This window comes from Narcine bancroftii, chromosome 1 (genome assembly GCF_036971445.1).
Source record: "Narcine bancroftii isolate sNarBan1 chromosome 1, sNarBan1.hap1, whole genome shotgun sequence".
Classification (NCBI taxonomy): Eukaryota; Metazoa; Chordata; class Chondrichthyes; order Torpediniformes; family Narcinidae; genus Narcine; species Narcine bancroftii.
In genome coordinates, this window is record NC_091469.1 from 469,702,205 (window position 1) to 469,722,780 (window position 20,576).

General features: G+C 41.2%; 1 protein-coding gene across 1 annotated transcript in view; it reads left to right on the forward strand.

The window, feature by feature from the left end:
* Window positions 1-20,576, forward strand: part of ptprn2 (protein tyrosine phosphatase receptor type N2) — a 1,138,884-nt gene that overhangs the window by 503,663 nt on the left and 614,645 nt on the right. The window lies entirely within an intron of this gene.

The following is a 20,576-nucleotide window of genomic DNA, read 5'->3' on the forward strand; positions in this document are numbered from 1 at the left end:
AATACTTCACAAAAGACATTTCATTTAAAATGCAAGAGCTTTGCTGAAGTGAGACATTGTGTCAGCAATGACCTTGCAGAGATGATGGAACTGCTTCAGAAAGAACTAAAGGCAGTGAAAATGGAATGTAGTACAGAGGCTGATAAGATCTTTAAAAGATTGGGTTTGGAGCCCTGTAAGAAACCATATGGTTTTTACAAGCAGACAGAGGAAAAAAAACAAATGGATGATTTCTCTTTTGGAGACAGGGGAAGTCTGTTCTACAGTAGCAGTTGAGCCTGCGAAATGGCAAGCTGGCAGGCTTGTTGAAAACCCCATTTTGAATATAGGTTGTGAGTTCTGAGTTCAGCCTGATCAAAACCCTTGTTCTTTCAAGAGAAAATAGCTGGATAGAGTGTTTCTCCTGAAATAAGGGAAACCAGAGGAACTCTGATGACCTGGAAAAAGGTTATCATTTGGAAAACCCATGATGGGGCAAGTTTCTTCAGCAATACACTGAAGTGTCTGATTGGAGGAAATCAGTTTGTGTGTGTCCAACGAGCAACAAATATCTCTCTGAAACCAACAAGAACCTTCCTGAGCAGTAACAATTTAATTTTGAGCACCGGAGCCTGGTGAAGATTCATAAATGTTAAATCCTGGGCATAATATAAGAATTGCCTGAGACCAGTGAACTTAGAGAAGTGAAAAGTGAATGATTGGACCGTGAAACAGAACTTTCCTGAACATGTACACATTACATACATGTGCACTTAGAATATGAAAGGGATTAAGTTAATAGTAATAAGTTTTTAAGATTGATTTTCTTTATATTTAAAGAAAATTAAAAACCACTTTTGTTTAAGTAACCATTGACTTGGTGAATTTCTATTGCTGCTGGGGAGTCCTCAAGGCTCATAATACCTCTCACCTTAAGTTCATGCTCTTTTTTGATACCCCTACAACATTCTGAAATGATAATAGCAAGTCACTTGGTTTGGATATTCAGAGAAAGGAAATACTTTTATTTGCCCAGGTGCTCCACAGTTTTAAATTTGTAATCAAACAATTCACAATTAAAGTGCACATTGCAGATTTTATTCATTTATTTGTATAAATTTTAGTTTGAGCATGTAGAAATTACAGCACTTTTTATATATAGTTCCCTTCAAGGTATCATAGATGTCATGATAATGAATATGTATGAGATGTACCGGAAGTCGCGTGGTATGAGAGAGAGATAAGAGCACAAGCAGGAGAACAAAGGAAACTGAAGAAAATAAAGACTCTAAGAAGTTTACCTGATAAAACTTGTGTTTGATGTTTTATTAACTTCACATTTCGGGCCACAAATGTGACATTAGCAATGAGGATGGGATAAGCTTGAAGAAAATTAAGGACTAAACAAGATTATAGAGGATTACAGACAACTTCAAGGTGATAAGAAATTTCTCTTTAATTCAGTACTTTTGGGGCTGGAATATTTCCTCATGGCTGGGGCAGACATTGACTTTCTTACACATAGTGGAATTGCTCATTTTGACCCAACGGGTGATGCAAGCACTGTAAGTGTGAAGTGGAAGGCATGGCTGGAAGAATTTGAATCCTACACCGACAGTCGTGGCCTATTTCTAGATACCGGTACAGTTGAACAAAAAGCGCAGAGGAGGGCGTTACTTCTTTTCACTGCGGGACCCACAGTTCGGGAAACATTTAAGACACTTTTGAATACTGGAAGAAAGGATGAGTACTGGAAAGCGGTAGATGCATTAAATGCACACTATGTAGTGACACCGAATGCTACACTTCAACGCCATTTGTTTTGGAGAATGAGACAAGAAGATGGCCAGACAATTGCTCAGTACGTGACGAGACTACGCCAGCTAGCTGTTGGATGCAATTACATGCCGGCTGATTTGGACAACCAATTATTGGTTCAAGTCATACAGCACTGTAGATCAGATAAACTCAGAAGACGTCTACTGGAAAGAGGGAGTGAGTTGGAACTCACTGATGCTTTAGCCATTGCTGCTGCATTAGAGGCTGTTGAAGGGCAATTTCATACCATGACCCTGAAAGACAACTCAAGCCAGCAAATTAAGAGGCTCTCACATCGCCATAATCAGCCAAGATATACGTCGACACAGGACGTGGAGTGTTATCGATGTGGAAACCGAGGTCACTTTGGAAAAGACCCATATTGCCCGGCCAAAGGCAAAGTTTGCAGAAAGTGTGGAGGTAAGGACCACTTTGCAAAGAAGTACAAAAGCAAGTCCAATGCAGACCAGAAGAGGAAGAGTACAACTTCCAAAGGCAAAGCCTGGGGGAAAGGAAAGTATCCTAGAAAGAAAGACACCATTCGCCAGATAGACGGTGACGATGATGATACCCAGGAGGGACAGAGTTGTTACCAATTTACGTTGAATGAAGTACATCATGAGAAGGTCCCAGTGATCATTGGTGGAGTGCCAGTGCAGGTCATTGTAGACTCAGGCAGTGACAGTAATGTGATTGATCGACATTTATGGGAGAAGTTGAAAAAGAAAAAGATCATCTGTACCTCAAAGAAGTGTTCCAAGAAACTGTATCCATACACAGCAACCAAGCCATTTCAGACCATTGGATGTTTTACTGCAACTGTTGAAGCTGGAGATAAGTATACTGAAGCAGAGTTTATGGTCATAGAAGAGAGGGGAGAACCATTGCTGAGTAGAAGCACAGCGCAAGACCTGGCAATACTTCATATTGGAGCTTGTGTCAATTAAATTCAGTCATACAAGGATATGAAGCAAGAATTCCCCGCAGTCTTCCAGAGAGTAGGAAAACTGAAAGGTCGACAATTGAAGCTAGCGGTAGATGAAACGGTCAAACCCAAGGCACAACCAATGCGCCGAACTCCGTTTGGACTTCGTGGGAAAGTCGAAGCCAAAATTAAAGAATTGATCGAACAAGACATTATTGTACCGGTGGAACATTCGACACAATGGGTCAGTCCCGAAGTGATTGTGCCCAAACCAAAGGGTGACATAAGACTGTGTTGACATGAGAATGGCCAATGAAGCTATAATTAGAGAACGACACCCTATACCAACAGTGGAGGAAATACTTCAAGAACTAACTACCAGCAAGGTATTCTCAAAAATTGATCTGAAATGGGGCTGTCATCAATTAGAGCTGGATCCAGGTTCCCGAGATGTAACAACATTTGTGACTCACTGTGGATTGTATCGTTACAAGAGACTATTATTTGGAATTAATGCAGCTTCAGAGATCTACCAGTATGAAATCCATCGAGTGATTCAAGGTATTCCTGGAGTCGCCGACATTTCTGACGACATCATAGTCCATGCACCAATGAAGGAAGAGCATGACAAACGGTTGAGGCGTGTACTATGTAGACCACAGGAGGTAGGCCTTACCGTGAATGGAAACAAGTGCCAGTTCGGTGTGTCAGAAATGGACTTCATGGGACACGGCCTCTGCAGGGTTTAGTCCTTCCCGTGTAAGTCTAAGGTGAAAGCTATTGCAGAGGCACGTGCACCTCAGAATGCAACAGAGGTGAGGAGTTTCCTGGGATTGGTCAAATTTTTGTGCAAAGTTCATTCCTAATTTCGCTACAGTGGCAGAACCACTAAGGAAACTAACTAGGAAAGGTGTACCTTTTCATTTTGGATCTGAGCAGAAAGCATTCACAGCGCTGAAGCAAAGCCTGACAGATGCAAAAACTCTTGGATATTACGATCCGGCGGCATCAACCAAAGTCATAGTGGATGCCAGCCCAGTTGGTTTAGGAGCTGTGTTGGTCCAGATGCTTGATGGAGGACCAAGAATCATTGCCTATGCCAGCAGATCGTTATCGGATGTGGAAAGAAGATACTCTCAGACTGAGAAAGAGGCACTCGGACTTGTATGGGCCTGTGAGAGGTTCCATGCATATTTATACGGCATTGAATTTGAACTCATCATGGATCATAAGCCATTAGAGGTGATCTATGCACCTAGATCCAAACCATGTGCCAGAATAGAGAGATGGGTACTCAGACTACAACACTACAAATATAAAGTAATCCACGTTGCAGGGAAAACAAACATTGCAGATCCGCTGTCCAGATTGGTGAAGGATGGTGGCCCACAATCCAAGTCAGAATTGGGAAGAGAAACAGAGCTTTGTACGCTTCGTAGCTATTCAGTCGACACTGAAAACTGTGACTACGAAGGAAGTCGAGAGAATCCGAATGTGATCCAGAACTCAAGGAAATAAGAGAATGCATACAGAGTCGACAATGGGACAAGTGTACTCACAAGGCTTACATTCCCATTAGAGACTAACTTTGTTGCATCGGACAGTGTGTATTAAGAGGTTGCAGATTGGTGATACCGCAAAGATTGAGACCAAAGATCGTATCCTTAGCGCATGAAGGACACCTAGGTATTATTGGTACCAAGCAAAACCTTAGGACCAAAGTATGGTGGCCAAGTTGTGATAAGGACGCAGAGAAATTTGTTAAAACTTGTCACGGATGTCAAATCACAAGTAGGAGTAATCCGCCAGAACCGATCTGGAGTACGCAACTCCCGACAGGACCATGGATCGACGTAGCTGTTGATTTTCTTGGACCTTTACCGACGGGTGAATCAATTATGGTAGTGATAGATTACTACAGCAGATACTATGAGTACGTGGTGTTGAAGTCCACAACCACTGAAAAAACAATACAAGCGTTAGCAGAGATATTCACAAGATATGGATTACCTGTTACATTATACTCTGACAATGGTCCACAATTCATTTCAGAGACATTTGCAGAATACATGAGGACCACAGGTATCCACCATCATAAAGTAACTCCGAAATGGCCGCAAGCCAATGGAGAAGTAGAGAGACAAAATCAGTCCATTGAAAAACGATTGAGGATTGCACACGCAGAAGGACAAAATTGGCGAGAAGCATTGCTATCTTGTGTGGCTGTTTATCGAGCATCGCGTCATGCAACCACTGGAAAAAGTCCTGCAGAAGCATTTTTTGGGAGAAAAATCCACACAAAAATGCCAGAAATAAAGGAAATCCGAGATGACCAGGAGATGAGGGACCACGATGCTGAAAAGAAAGGTGCAGCAAAGCTGTACACAGATTCGAAACGTGGAGCCAAGTACTCAGACATCATGCCAGGAGTTAATGTTCTAGTGTGGCATGAAACTGGTGGTAAGCTAGACACACCTTATTACCATCAACCCTATACTGTCGTAGCCAGAAGTGGCAGTATGGTGACAGTCAAGTCTCCAATTGGAGTCCTGTATAAGAGAAATGTATCAGGTGTAAAAAGGTACCAGTCCAGAGATACATCGAGCGAAGAGGTTAAAAGGCCAATACGAGATGCTAAAACTGAGAGACCTGATGATGTTCCAGAGGCAGTGACCAGCACTCCTGATGAAGTGACTAGAGCGCCAGAAACACCCGAAGCCGTGGCGAGCAGTATTTTCGATGCTGAGAGTGAACAACCGAGAAGTGACGACAATGCCGCAGGCAGGCCGAAACGAAACCGGAAAGCGCCCAAACGATATGAAGACTTTGTGCCATAGTTTTAATAAGAACTTTGGGACAGTATTTTAATCTTGTATCATAAAGTGCATGTATGAGTGCTGTAGGAAGTAAATTTTATGTAGTTGAGTTATAGTATTACCATTAGTTACGATGTTCGTATGTTTCCGAGGGATATTGGTAAGTGAAGGTAAAGTTCCTTTCTGATTAAAGGAGGGATGTCATGATAATGAATATGTATGAGATGTACCGGAAGTCACGAGGTATGAGAGAGAGATAAGAACACAAGCAGGAGAACAAACGAAACTGAAGAAAATAAAGACTCTTGAGAAGTTTACCTGATAAAACTTGTGTTCGATGTTTTATTAACTTCACATTTCGGGCCACAAATGTGACAATAATGTTTGGGACATTTGGCTTCACAGGTGACTGTGATTACTGATCTGTTTAATTGCTTCATTAGCACAGGTATAAAAGAGCTATGCTTTCTTCTAAGCTTGATCTCCTTTGTAGACTGTAGTTCCCATTTTTCAACATGAGTGGCACGGTTAGTAAAACGCTGTTACAGCGCCAACGATCGGGACTTGGGTTCGAATCCCACGCTGTCTGTAAGGAGTTTGTATGTCCTACCTGTGTCTGTGTGGGTTTTCCCTAGGGGCTGCTATTTCCTCTCACCCCTCAAAATGTACTGGGGGTGTAGGTCAATCGGGCGTAATTGGGTGGCACAGGCTTGTGGACTGAAGATCCTATTTACATGTTGTATGTCCACATCTAAATTTAAGTTGTGCCATTGAAGTCAAAGAAACCATTATAAGAACATTAGAAATAGGAGCAGGAGTTGAGCCTGCTCTGTCATTCAATAAAATCATGGCTGATCTGATTATTGACTCAACTCCACCTAGCTGCCTTTTCCCCATTTCCCTTAATTCAATTTTTATGTTAAACTATCTAACTGAACCTTGAATGTATTTGAAGTAGCCTCAACCATTTCCCTGGACAGATAATTCCACAGATACACTACTCTCTGGGGGGAAAACAGTTTTTCCTCATCTCCATCTTAAATCTACTCCTGAATCTTAAGGCTGTGTCCCCTAGTTCTGGACTCACCTACCAGTGAAAACAATTTTCCTACCTCTATCTTGTCTATCCCTTTCATAATTTAATGTTTCTATAAGATTTCCTCTCATTCTTTTGAATTTGAGTGAGTATAATCCCAGACAATTTGGTGTCTCCTTGTAGATCAACCCTCATCTCCAGGAATAACCTGCCTCCAAGACCAGTGCATCCTTTCTCAAGTATGGAGACCAGAACTGCACACTGTTCTCTCGGTGCAGCCTCACCAGTACCTTGTATAGTTGCAGCATGACCTCCCTGCTCTTGAATTCAATTCCTCTAGTGATAAAGGTCAACATTCCATTTGCTGCCTTGATAACCTGTTATACTTGCAACCCAACTTTTTACAATTAATGCATATGCACCCCCAAGTCCTTCTGCCAAACAGCATGCTGCAGTGTTTCACTATTTAAATAATAATCTGCTCTTTTATTTTTCTACCAAAGTAGATTAGCTCGCATTTGCTAATGTACTCCATCTGCCAGACTTTTGCCAACTTGCCTAACTTAACTATATCCTTCTGCAGCCTCTGTACAATTTGCTTTTCCTTTCAATTTAGTTTCATTCACAAACTTGGCTACACTACACTCTGTCCCCTCTTCCAAATCAATGGAAATGGTGAACAGCTGCAGGCCCAGCACCAACCTCTGTCATACCCCACTTACCACTGTCTGCAAAACAGAAAAACACCTATTTATCACATCTCTCTGCCTTCTGTCAGTTAACCAATCCTCACTCCATGCCAATATACGTCCCTGACTCAACTCATCTGTATCTTATTTGTCTTTTGTGTGGCACCTTATCAAATGCCTTCTGGAAATGCAAATCTAAATTATCAACCTGTTCCCCTTTATCAACCGCACCCATTATATTCTCAAAGAACTCCAGCAAGTTTGTCAAACAAGACTTGCCTTTTCTGAATCCATGCTCCATCTGCTTGATAGTACCCCTTCATTCTAAATGTCTCACTAGTTCATCCTTAATAGCAACTTCAATTATTTTCCCAACTGCAAACATTAAACTAACTTGCCAATAGTTAATCTTCTGCCTCCATCCCTTAAAAAGTGGTGTGACATTTGTTGCCTTCCAATCTGCTGGGACCTGCCCATAATCCAGAGAATTTTGGTAAATGACTACCAACACTTCATCTATAACTCCTGCCATTTCCTTCAGTACCCTGGGATGCATCCCATCAGGACCAGGGGATTTGTCAGCTTTCAACCCCATTAGTTTGCTCATCACTATCCCTTCTGTAACAATTATTGAATCGAGGCCCTCCACTCCCTTTGTATCCCCTATCACCTCTCTTTGGCATGCTGGATGTCCACTGTGAAGACTGACGCAATATTTTCTCATTACTCAATATAAATTTCCCTTTCTCACCTTCCAAGGGACCTATGTTGAGTCTAGCCACTCTCTTCTGTTTTGTATATTTATAAGATCTGTTTTTATATTTTGTGCTAATTTACCTTCATAATCATTCTTCCCTTTCCTTATTTAGTTGTCTTTTGTTGCCTTTCATTTTCCCTCGACTCTTGACTACTTTGTTCTCATGAGCTTTTAATGTTATACTTTCCTTTATTTCCGTAGTTAACCAATGTTGACTCTTCACTCGCTTTCTGCCCTTAATTTTAATGGGAATATATTTTTGAGTACTGAAAAATCTCTTTGAAATCTTCCACTCTTCCTCAACTATTCTGCCAACTAGCCTGTGCTCCCAGTCCACACAGACCAATTCTTCCCTCATCCTGTTGTAGTCTCCCCTGTTCAAGCTTTATATACACTAGTTTTAGATGTAATTATTGCACCCTCAATCTGTATGAGAAATTCAACCATACTATGATGGCTCTTTTTCCAAGAGGGTCCCTAACTACTAGATTGTTGGTTTTGCTTACCTCATTGCACAATCCTAGATCTAAAATAGCTTTCTCCCTTGTTGGTTCCTCAACATGCTGCTCAAGAAAGCTATCGTGAATGCATTCTATGAAGTCATCCTCCTGACTACCTCGGCCAACTTGATTTTCCCAATCTACATGGAAGTTAAAGTTCCCCACGACATCTGCTGTTCTGTTCTTGCATGTCTCAGCTATCTCTTCGTTAGTTGCCTGTACCACTGTACTATTATTTGGTGGGTATTAGACAACTCCCACCAGTTTTTTTTCCCACCTTTACTATTCTTAATCTCTACCCAGATGGACTCAATGTTCTGGTCCTTAGTTCTTGCATGGTCTCTCAGTATTGCCCTAATCTCATCCTTGATTAAGAGTGCCACCCCACCATCTTTACTTTCCTGACTATGTTTTTCATACTACCTGAGATACCCTTGAATATTTAATTTCCAATCATGCTCACCTTGCAACTATGTTTGTGGTGGCCACTAAATCGTATGCCTGGGTACTGATTTTTCACCTCAAGTTCACTAACCTTGTTTCTAATACTGTGGGCATTCAAATAAAATGCCTTTATGCTCATTGTCCTTTTAGAATCTAGTGATCTCTGCATCTTTTGCTTTTAACTTTTCTGCCCTATAAATTTTTTTTCCTATCCCTAGCTTTGTTCTCTGTATCACTTTCCCCATTGTTTCTTTGAGGGTTCCCATACCCACTGCCCCATTAGTTTAAACCTTCCCCTAACAGCACTGGCAAACAATCTCCCTTGGACATTGATCCCAGGCCTGCACAGATGTAGAGTGTCTGGTTCGTACTAGTCCAATCTGCCGCAGAACTGGTTCCAATGCCTCAAGAAACTAAAACTTTCCCTCCTGCACCACTGTTCAAGCACATTCATTCTAACTATCCTGCTATTTCTACTCTGGCTCGCTCGTGGCACTGGTAATAATCCTGAGATTACTATTTTTGAGGTCTGTGATGTTTTTTGGCGATAAATTGGGAAAGGTTTGTTAGTGTAGGTCACATACAAACACTTTAAAACCGATCTTATTTAAAACACTGGAGCTCTGCTAATGCTAGACATATTGGCCACACAGCCTCTGCAAGAGCTTTGGAGAGTGTCCAAGAAGACTTAACTAATGGATTGTTGCTTACAAAAAGACAACAGATGAAAGAACTTGTTGGAGCCGCATTCTTTATGGAGTTGAAATTGCTGTTCTAGGAGGGTCATGTGGTTTTGCAAGCAGAGCATGTCAAGGAGGCTTTCTGAGTGGAGTTTCCCTTGGAGTAAGAGAAACAAGAAGGAACTCTGGTGACTTGAAAGAAAGAGGTTATCATCTTGAGAACCCTGGGGGTGGCAAGTTTCTTCGGTAAGATACTGAAGTTGCTGACTAAAAAGGAATCCATTGAGGGAGTCCAGTGTACAACAAATCTCTCTCTGAAAATTGGCAAGAACCTTCTTGAGTGGTAACCATTTACCTTTCAAGCCCCAAAGCCTGGCCAACTTCATAAATGTTAAATTCTGTGCATAGTATAAGAATTGCCTGCAACCAGTAAACTTGAAGGAAAGAGAAGTGAGATTGGACTGTGAATCAGAACTTTTCTGAACTTACACACACTAAATACACGTGCGCTTAGAATGAAAAGGGGGTTAAGTTGGGTTAGTTAAGTCAATAGTGATAAGTTAGAGTGATTCTATTTTCCTGTTTAAAGATAATTAAAATCCCCAGATTTTAATTCAACAGATAAGAAACACTATTCAGGTGGCAGGTCTGGATTTGTCAATAATGACTGCCCTTAGAAGACTTCATGAACAGAAATACAGAGGCTACAGTGCAAGATGCAAACTACTAGTTTACCTGAATTTAAATAAAGGGAATTATGATGGTATGAGATGGGAGTTGAGTAAGATTGATTGGGTGGTGTTTATGGGTGGGGGTTGACAGTTGATAGACAATGGAAAGCATTCAAAGATCTAATGGAAGAATTGCAGAAATTGTTTATACCGGTTTGGCATAAAGAAATAAACCAAGAAAGGTGACTCCACTGTGGATAACAAGGGAAATTAGAGACAGCATTGGGTCCAAACAGACCATATCAATTGGCCAAAAAAAGTACCAGATCTGAAGACTGGGGACAGTTCAAGGTGCAGCAAAGGAGGACAAAGGGATTAATCAAGAGAGCAAAAATAAATTACGAAAGTAAGCTTGCGGCAAATATAAAAACCGACTGCTAAAGCTTTTATAAATACATCAAGAGGAAAAGATTGGTGAAATCCAGAGTAGGTCCCTTGCAGTCAGAATCAGGGGAATATATAATAGGGAATAAGGAAATGGCAGACCAATTAAATTCTTACTTTAGTTCTGTTTTCACAAGAGAGGATACAAATAACCTCCCAAGGATATTGGGAAACATAGAGACTAATGCAAGGGAGGAACTGAAAGAAATCAGTATCTCTAAGGACATGTTCTTGGGGAAATTGATGGGATTGAAGGCTGATAAATCCCAAGAGCCTGATAATCTACATCCTAGGGCACTTAAAGAAGTGGACATTCAGATAGCAGATGCTTTACAAATTATTTTCCAGAACTCGATAGACTCAGGATCAGTACCCATGGATTGGAGGGTAGCTAATGTTACCCCACTATTTAAAAAGGGGGGTAGAGAAAAAGTGGGGAATTATAGGCAGGTGAGCCTTGCATCAGTAGTGGGCAAAATGATGAAATCCATTATTAAGGATGTAATAGCAGAGCATATGACTAGCAGAGAAGGGATCAGACAGTTGACATGGATTTACAAAAGGTAAATCGTGCTTGACAAATCTATTGGAATTCTTTGAGATGGTTACAGGTAAAATAGATGGGGGAGAACGTGTGGATGTAGTGTACCTGGATTTCCAAAAGGCCTTCAATAAGGTCCCACATAAACGACTGGTATGCAAAATCAAGGCTCATGGGATTGGAGGCAAGGTATTGATGTGGATTGAGAACTGGCTGGGAGATGGAAGACAGAGTTGGGATAAACGGCTCATTTTCTGAGTGGCAGGCGGTGACCAGTGGGGTGCCACAGGGATCTGTACTGGGACCCCAGCTGTTCACAATTTACATTAATGATCTAGATGAGGGGATTAGATGTAATATCTCCAAATTTGCAGACAACACTAAGCCAGGAGGGGTTTTGTGCACTGAAGAGGGGGTCAGGAAGCTCCAGTGTGATTTTGATAAATTGGGGGACTGGGCAGATACATGGCAAATGCACTACAATGTGGATAAATGTGAGGTTATCCACTTTGGTAATACAAACCGGAGGGCAGATTTCTATTTGAATGGCAATAGATTAAGAGATGGGGAAGTGCAGAAAGACCTAGGGGTTCTTGTGCACCAGTCACTGAAGGCGAGCATGCAGGTACAGCAGGCGGTTAAAAAGGCAAATGGTATGTTGGGTTTGAGAATAGGAATAAGGATACCTTACTGCAGCTGTACAGAGCCTTGGTGAGACCCCACCTGGAGTATTGTGTACAGTTTTGGTTGCCTTATCTGAGGAAGGATGTTCTTGCAATGGAGGGAGTGCAGAGGCGATTCACCAGGCTGATACCTGGAATGGCAGGAATACCTTACGATGAAAGATTGCACAAATTGGGATTGTACTCGCTGGAGTTTAGAAGATTGAGAGGGGTTCTCATAGAGACATATAAAATTCTGGCAGGACTGGACAGAATGGATGTGGAAGGGATGTTTCCAATGGTGGGGGAAGTCCAGAACCCGGGGGCATGGTTCGAGGATGATAGGCAAACCATTTAGGACCGAGATGAGGATTTTCTTTACCCAGATGGTGGTGAATCTGTAGAATTCATTGCCACAGAGAGCAGTAGATGCAGGTTCATTGAATATATTTAAGAGGGAATTAGATAATATTTCTTCAGTATAAGGGTATTAAAGGTTACGGAGAGAAGGCAGGGATGGGGTACTGAACTTTAAGATGAAACATGATGTAATTGAATGGTGGAGCAGGGTCGAAGGGCCGAATGACCTACTCCTGCTCCTATCTTCTATGTTTCTATGTTAAGATGGCCAGATTACAGTTTACCAAGAAGTATTTAAGAGTCTGCAGAATTCTGGTAAAATGTCTTGTGGATAGATGAGACCATGATTAACCTGTATCCTATTGATGGTAAGAGCAAAGTGAGAGGTGTAAAGGAACTTCTCAAAATCCAAAGCATACCACCTCATCTGTGAAACATGGTGGTGGGGGTATAATGACCTGGGCATGTATGGCTGCCACAGGTACTGCCACACTTATCTTCATTGATGAGGCAACTGCTGATGGTAGTAGCAAAATGAATTCTGAGGTGTATAGAAACATATCTGCTCAAGTTCAAGCAAATGCCTCCAAATTCATTGAGTGGCGCTTCATCCTGCAGCAAGTCATTGATCACAAACATATCACTGCAGCAACAAAGGAGTTTTTCAAAGCTAAAAACTGGAAAATTCTTGAATGGCTAAGTCAGTCATCTGATCTAAATCCAAATGGGATTCTATATCATATCCATCTGCTGAAGAGAAAACTTAAGGGGACAGTCCCCCGAAACGAGCAGGATCTGAAGATGACTGCAGTCGAGGCCTGGCTGAGCATCATCAGAGAAGATGCTCAGCACCTGGTGATGTTTATGAATCACAAATTTTAAGCTGTCATTGCATGCAAGGGATTTCAACAAACTACTAAACATGACTACTTTCATATAACATTGCTAAGACCTAAATATTGTGGTGTACTGAAATGAGGGGACTATGGATAAAAGTGCTGTAATTTCTACATGGTCAAACTAAAATGTACACAAATAACCTTAAATAAAATCTGGAATGTTCACTTTCATCACATGAGAGTTTTTTCATTACATATTTAAAACTGTAGAGCACTGGGGGAAATAAAAGGGAAAAATGTGTCATTGTCCCAAACATTGTGGAGGGCACGCCTGCTCCGCCGTTGGGATGATCACCTAGTGGTGTAGTAATGACACCACCCCCTCACTTGTTTTGCCCGCTAGCTGAAGCAGTTTCCATGGTGTGGCACGAGGAGCCAACAAGTGAAAGATTTAGATGAGTGAGGTCCAGTGATGCCTACCATCTCCACCTTGGTGAGGTGCAGCTCTCGGCACGAGAGGTGCTCCCGCTCCTCAGAGCTGACGACCTGTGCAACTCTTCCCTCACTTTAATCCAAGTCGATCGCAAGTCATGACTTCAAAGAATCTTCCATTTGACTTTGAAGCTGTGGTCATCTTCGACTATGAAGCAACAACCATATTGGAGGGCACTGTAGATGCCAGTCCCATCAGTGATCTCCACCTCTCATTTTGCGTCCTAAGGACCCCTGATCAGATGAATCATTTGCTGTAAAAGTTGTGATGCTTCACAATAACCTTGCAGCAGATCGAGTTAGCATACTAGCTAATTTAAATCTTCCTTTTGTTCATTGACTCATTAATTGCTTGTCTTGAAACCACTTGTACCTTTTTTCCCCTTGCAGACCTGCACTCAGCTAAAATTAATGCAAACCGAAACTGTTAATTGACTTCTTCTTTCAGCACCACATTGGATTTGTTGTAAAATTGTTGCTGGATTGATGGTGGTAGGGTCAGATTTGGATATTTTGGGGAAGATAAAATGTTCATGAAACAGGTGCAGGTGCGCAGAAGTCTGACATTTGGCATTCAACAACAGCCAAAGGGAATAATTTTCTAGAGTGAGAAGAAATAACAGCTCGCTGCAGGGGGTCCCATAGATCTTGCAATGAGGTGGAAATCTATTTTAATGTGTTAGCTACATTACTTTATGAACACAATTAGAGCCAAAAGGGAATGAAAAGTGGACATTTCACAAAGTAATAGCGTCAAAGAACACAATCTTTCAGCCTTAATTCTCACCTGTTTTTAATGCACTGAATTGTCTCATCTCTCCCCACCCTTGTTCTGAATGGGATTGTTGCACTGCTCCAAATATAGCCCAGTGTGCATCCCCCTTTCACGCTGGCACCTTGTCCTAGTAATTAACAGCCAATATGTAGGTTAAGGGTCCAGCGTCAATGCTCTCTAATTGCCACGCAGGCATCAAATCACTCCAGGGATGGACCACCTAGATAGGTTGTATCATCCCTGGGGTCGTCAGATGCCTGCATGCCGATTAGTCCAATGTGAAATGACATGGACTATCCAGGGACAAAACGGTGATGCATTGATGTTTTTTTGCATGAGTATAGGAACGTGAAGGAAACAAAATATCAAAAGTAAAATATAAATCCTGATCAATGTATTATGATCTTGTATTTCAACAAAGTTAATCATGCCTAATTATAACATAATTAAGCATTATGTACAGCACCACATGAGCCCTTCAGCCCCTGTTGTGCCAACCTATATAAACCTTTATAAATTTATAAAAGACCATAGGAAAGAGATTAAAAAAAACAGCCGCACAATTTATAAAGACTGTGGGAAAGTCGGGGATGAAATATACACATCGAGTAATGGCAGACCTGCCCTCAGAATTCCATGCAGCACAGAAAGGCCTATATGCACAGAGTATTCATGGAACAGCATATCATGGAGGGGTTTCTTCGCCACACAGAGGTCCAATGTGAATGGCAAAAATGCCTTCTTTAACCGGTTCATTGAACAGCCAATTTACAGTTAGCCAGTGTGAAAGAGCTTTTGTTTCATGTTTTCAGCCAATCGTACCCTAGGAATTTCTTCAATAAATGTTCTCGTTAATCCTTAAAGCTTCTCAGATCTCAGAATCCAATTGCATCACCTTATTTGCTCCAAAGTGCTTTGAGTATAAGTTGTTGGAAATTATTTGGTGTTCCTCACCCAATAGAGTAAGCATCGTGAAAGTCATTAGAAAAATGCAGTAATTCTTTTGTGTATTTTTAAAAAAAAAACCTGAAGTGTGTATTTGACAGATGTGGGTGACTCTAACAAGCCAGACATTTATAGCTGATCTTTCAGAAGAATGATAGTGAATTGTTGCCTTGAATGCAGCAGTCCTTCTGCTGAAGATACTCCAGCAATGTTGAGGGTAGGTGAGATACAAACCAGGTATCTCTGGGTTCAGAATGAAAGAGAAAAGGTTTAGGGGGAACATGAGAGTGAACTTCTTCACATGGGTGGTGGTGTGGAATGAGCTTCCATATGAAATGTTAAATGCAGGCTCAGTTTTAACAAATAAGAGGAATTTGGATAGATGCATGGATGGGAGAGGTATGGAAGCCTATGGACCGGGTGCAGGTCAGCAGGACTAGTTTTAAAATAAAACAAAAACATTGGGCACAGACTAGAAGGCCCAAAAAGGCCTGTTTCTGTGCTGTAATGTTCTATGTTGGTTGATGGATTCCAGGCTTTGGATCCAGTGACCTTAAATAGAATGGTAATTATACATCCAAGTCGGGGTGTTGTGTGCTTTGGAGGGAAAACACTTGGGGCCCTTAGTCAAGAAGTTGGATGGTGTTGGATATGTCTGGGAGGGTGTGCATTTTGCAGCTGATGCACACTGCAGCCACTGAGAGCAGATGGAGGGAACAAATTTTGGGGTGGCCATTGGATTCTAATTGAGTGGGCATCCTCTTGAGGATTGAAAAACACCCAAGCAACCAAGTGGAAGATACTGTCATGCTCTCATCTTCTGCCTGCTAGATGTTAAAAAGGCTTTGGGCCATTAGTAGGAGAGTTTACAACCTCTGACCTTTTGTTGCCATGGTGCCTATGTGGCAGTTCCATCTGAGTTTCTGGTCGATAGTAAATCCCATTAACTATCGTGGTTAGAAGGCCAGATTCTCTCATTTGACTGAATATAAATGTTTTTGAGAGATAAATTGGAGCAGGGTTTTTAGTGTAGGTCACATACAAACACTTTAAAACAGATCTTATTTAAACTATTGGAGCTCTGTGTGTGTGTCTGTGTGTGAGATCAGTTTTACAGTCAGCAGCAGCAACTGGGACTGGAACAGGACAAGCTAGAAAGCTTGTGGAAAACCCATTTGGAGGATAGGTTGTGAGTTCTTAGTTCAGCCTGCTAAAAGCCCTTGTGGTTCATGCAAGAGGAGAGGACTGGCTGTCTAATGTTTCACTTCAAATAAGAGAAACAGAAAGGATCTCTGTGGTGATCTGGAAGAAAGAGGTTATCATCTGGAGAACCCTGAGGGGCCAAGTTTCTTCGGCAAGGCATTGAAGTGGCTGATTAAAAAGGAATCAGTTGTGGGTGTCCAACATACAACAAATCTCTCTCTGAAAACTGACAAGAATCTTCCTGAGCTGTAACCATTTTCCTTCCAAGCATAAAGCCTGGTGAAATTTATAAATGTTAAATTCTGTGCATAGTATAAGAATTGCCTGCAACCAGTGAACTTGGAGGAATGAGAAGTGAGATTGGACTGCCAACCAAAGAACTTTTCAGAAGTTACACACACTTTACATATGTATTTATAATTAGAAAGGGGTTAAGTTAGGTGAGTTAAGTTGATAGTGATAAGTTCAAGTTTGATTCTATTTTCATGTTTAAAGATAATTAAAAGCAACTTTTGCTTATGTAACCATTTGTCTTGGTGAATATCTATTACTGCTGGGTTTTGGGGTCCTCTGGGCTCGTAACAGTCAGTTATGTATTTTTACCTTTGCTGTCTGACAGCTGAGTTTTTCCAGCATTTTGTTTTTTTTTCTTCTAGCATGGTGTCTGCAGATTTTTGTGATTTACTGCCTTTTTTTTTCTCCTTTGCATTTGGTTTTCTTACTACCTGCTGTAATCTCACTTGATCAACTGTGCCCAGCAGCATTTAGCCAGCTCTATCACAGTACAACTGTGAATATTTGTCTCTCCTTTATAAAGCTCGCCAAAGGCTATTGCAGTGCCAGGGACCCAGGTTTGAATCTGCTGTTGTCTTTAAGGAGTCTGGATATTTTCACTGTGGTGTAATTGGATGGCACTGGTTTCATGGGCTGGAAAACCTTTTTACCATTCCTTATTGTTGTAATTTTAAAAATATTTTACTAACTTGAGTATTGTGGAATTTCAATTTGTATTATAGTTGCAAGTAACTGTTTTGGTGCATCTGTGCATTATACTTGTGTATATGACACAACACTCTGATTACCTATGATAATGTTGAAGACCTCACCCTGACTCCATTTTGTGACTTTGTTATGATCAGCCTTTCATAGAGTTGCTCAACATTAAGCAGAGGTTTTCAAGCTCATATTTGACACTATAGCCTTTTTCACACTGGCAAACCAGTTGATTGGCCATTCAGTGAACTGGTTAAGGAAGCCGTTTTTGCCTTTCACACAGGACAATTGTTAACCAGTTCTGTCTTTTCACATTCATTGCAAGGCATCCTTGATGATAGGGGATGCATCGAGCAATGGTGGTCCTGACTTAAATCCTGAACAATGTATTGTGATCTTGATTTAAACAAAATTAATCATGCCTATTTACAACATTATGTACAGCACAGTATGAGCCCTTCATCCTCTGTTTGGCCGACCTATATAAACCTTTATAAATTTATAAGACTATGGCAAAGTATAGCCGCATAATTTATTAACACCGTGGGAAAGTCCTAGTAGCAATAGCACACAATTTATAGACTGTAGAAAAGAGGATGGCAGTCCTACCCTCCCAGAATTCCATGCGGCAGAAAAAGGGCCACATGCAAGGAACATTCATGTCGCACTCATGGAGGGATTTCTCTGCCGGAGGGAAGATCTGCTCTCATGTTCGCTGCGCTCTCCTTTCCCCCCCCACTAACTTTCCCTCAGTCCTTTTTACACAAAGGTTTATATCGGTCGGCAAAGTTTATACCTTTAATCTTTTTCCTTCACACGCACAAAAATGTAGTCAATGTGTCACTACTTTATCCCAGGATAACCTATGTCCCTTTCACACTGGGCTAATTGGCGCGCGGATACTAAAGAGCTCTCACGCTGGACCCTTAATTGATAGATTGGCCATCAATTACTGGGACAGGATGCCAGTGTGAAAGCAGCTTGTGTCTTGGGACTTAATGGGGTCTGGAATTGATGTTCAGGACACCGACTACTGACTGTCTGTGTTCCGCAGAACCGATCTCTTGGTAGGTATCAGTCTTGTGGACCAGGACGTGCCCAGGGATTATGATGCACACTTTTACAAGCACAGTAATATCTGGGTCATCCTTTTCTGTTTCAAAATAATGGTACAATTGAGTGAATTTTTAAGAGTAAATGGACTTGAAAATCAACCATTGTTTATTTCTGGATGAAATCAAAAGGTAAGGACTCTAAGCTTAAGTATTGAAGTTAATTTAAACCTCTACTGGTACAGTTCTGGTCACCATGTCACAAATGCATTGAAAGGTTTAAGAGAGTGCAAAAAGGGTTTACATAAAGGAGGCCAGAAATGCAAGAATATATATTGGGTTAGGTTGGATAAACTGGCTTATTTTCTCTGAGCTAAGAAGGCTTAGGTTGACTCCATGGATTCTTAAAAAAAAAAAGTGGTGGATTTTAATAGTGGATGCAGAAAATGCTTTTACCCGGAGGGGGGGGGGTGGGGTGGGGGGGGGGGAAGACTTGATAAGAGGCTATCAATACAAGATGGTTACAAAAATTCAGTAAGGAGGTCAGATGTTACTCTGCCAGATGAGAATGTGGAACTTGCAGCCACAGGAAGGGGTTTGAAGTATATGTTGTCAATCGACTTCAGGTGAGATTAGACAAGCAAAGGTGGAGAAAAGATGGTTGCACGGACTTGCAAAGATGGAATGATGAACGGACCAGTTGGGCCAAATGACCTGTTGGATGAAGTGCAATAAATTTATATCTCTGCACTCTGTGCATTTGCAATAATATTTGAGGCACACAAAAACAGGACTGTGAATCTTTTTGGTACAGTTATCAAGACTACGACAGGATGTGATACTTGTGCCAAATAGCCCCTCTTAAGTTTTTTAAAAATTACCAGAGAAATGCAAGAACTGCAGGTGAGAGGCATCTTGAAAAGATGCACAGGAAAAGTGGGTCTGTATTTGGGATGGACAATAAGGAGCTTGAGAATGAAGGTTAGAGGCTGCATCTGGTCAGGGATGAAGAAATGCTCCTATTTGTAATCTGAAAGCTGTCGGTCATTTTTAGTTAATATAAGTGTTGCATGAAGACCAGAGATGCATGTACAGCTGGAGATGTCCTGAGTTCATAAAACTTTACAGAATGAATCACACTCCACTCCTCTCCAAAAGGCAAGTTTCTGGGCTAATCCCTAGATATTGCATAGGTGGTGAAATTCCATGAGTGGCCTCAGCCAATAATTATTCATTTTTATTAACTTTAAGCCATTTACTAAACCTAAATTCCCATGAACAACCTGTCTGCTTATTGAGTTTTTTAAAAAAAGATATATATATTGTCTTTTCATTAAATGGACAGGAACAATCTTCAAAACTCTCTTCCTGGGAGAAGAAGAATAATATTAGTGGTGATTAGCTACTTGCAATAAAATGAATGGGAAGAATTTTGAAAAATTATCCAAGTATTTTCCATAATTTCCGTGAGTTGTGTATTTTCAGTGCTCACTACTCTGGCCTGTTGATGAGAATGTAATTAGTTTGTTGGCACTCTCAGGTAGTACTGAGCAAATTAGTGGGTCCTGCTCTGATAGAATGCATCCGGGATACTGAATGAAATGATGGATGATATAGTAAAGGCATTTGCGAGAATTCTCTGGGCAGTTCCTGGTGGATTGGAAGACACCAAAAGTCACCCCATTGCTTAAAGTATGTAGGCCAGTTAGCTTAACATCTGCAGTTGGGGAAAATGGTTGAAGCAATCATTGAGACATCTGGATAGAAATTGTTCCATTAGTCAGGTGCAGCATTGATTCAAGAAGAAAAGGTCATATTTGACAACTTTTACTGGAGTTCTTTGAGGATATTGAAAAGCACAGATCAGATGGATATGTATTTGCATTTCCAGGGTTTTCAATAAGGTGTTGCATCAAATGCTTCTCCATAAGGAAGGATTCATGGAGTTGGGGGTA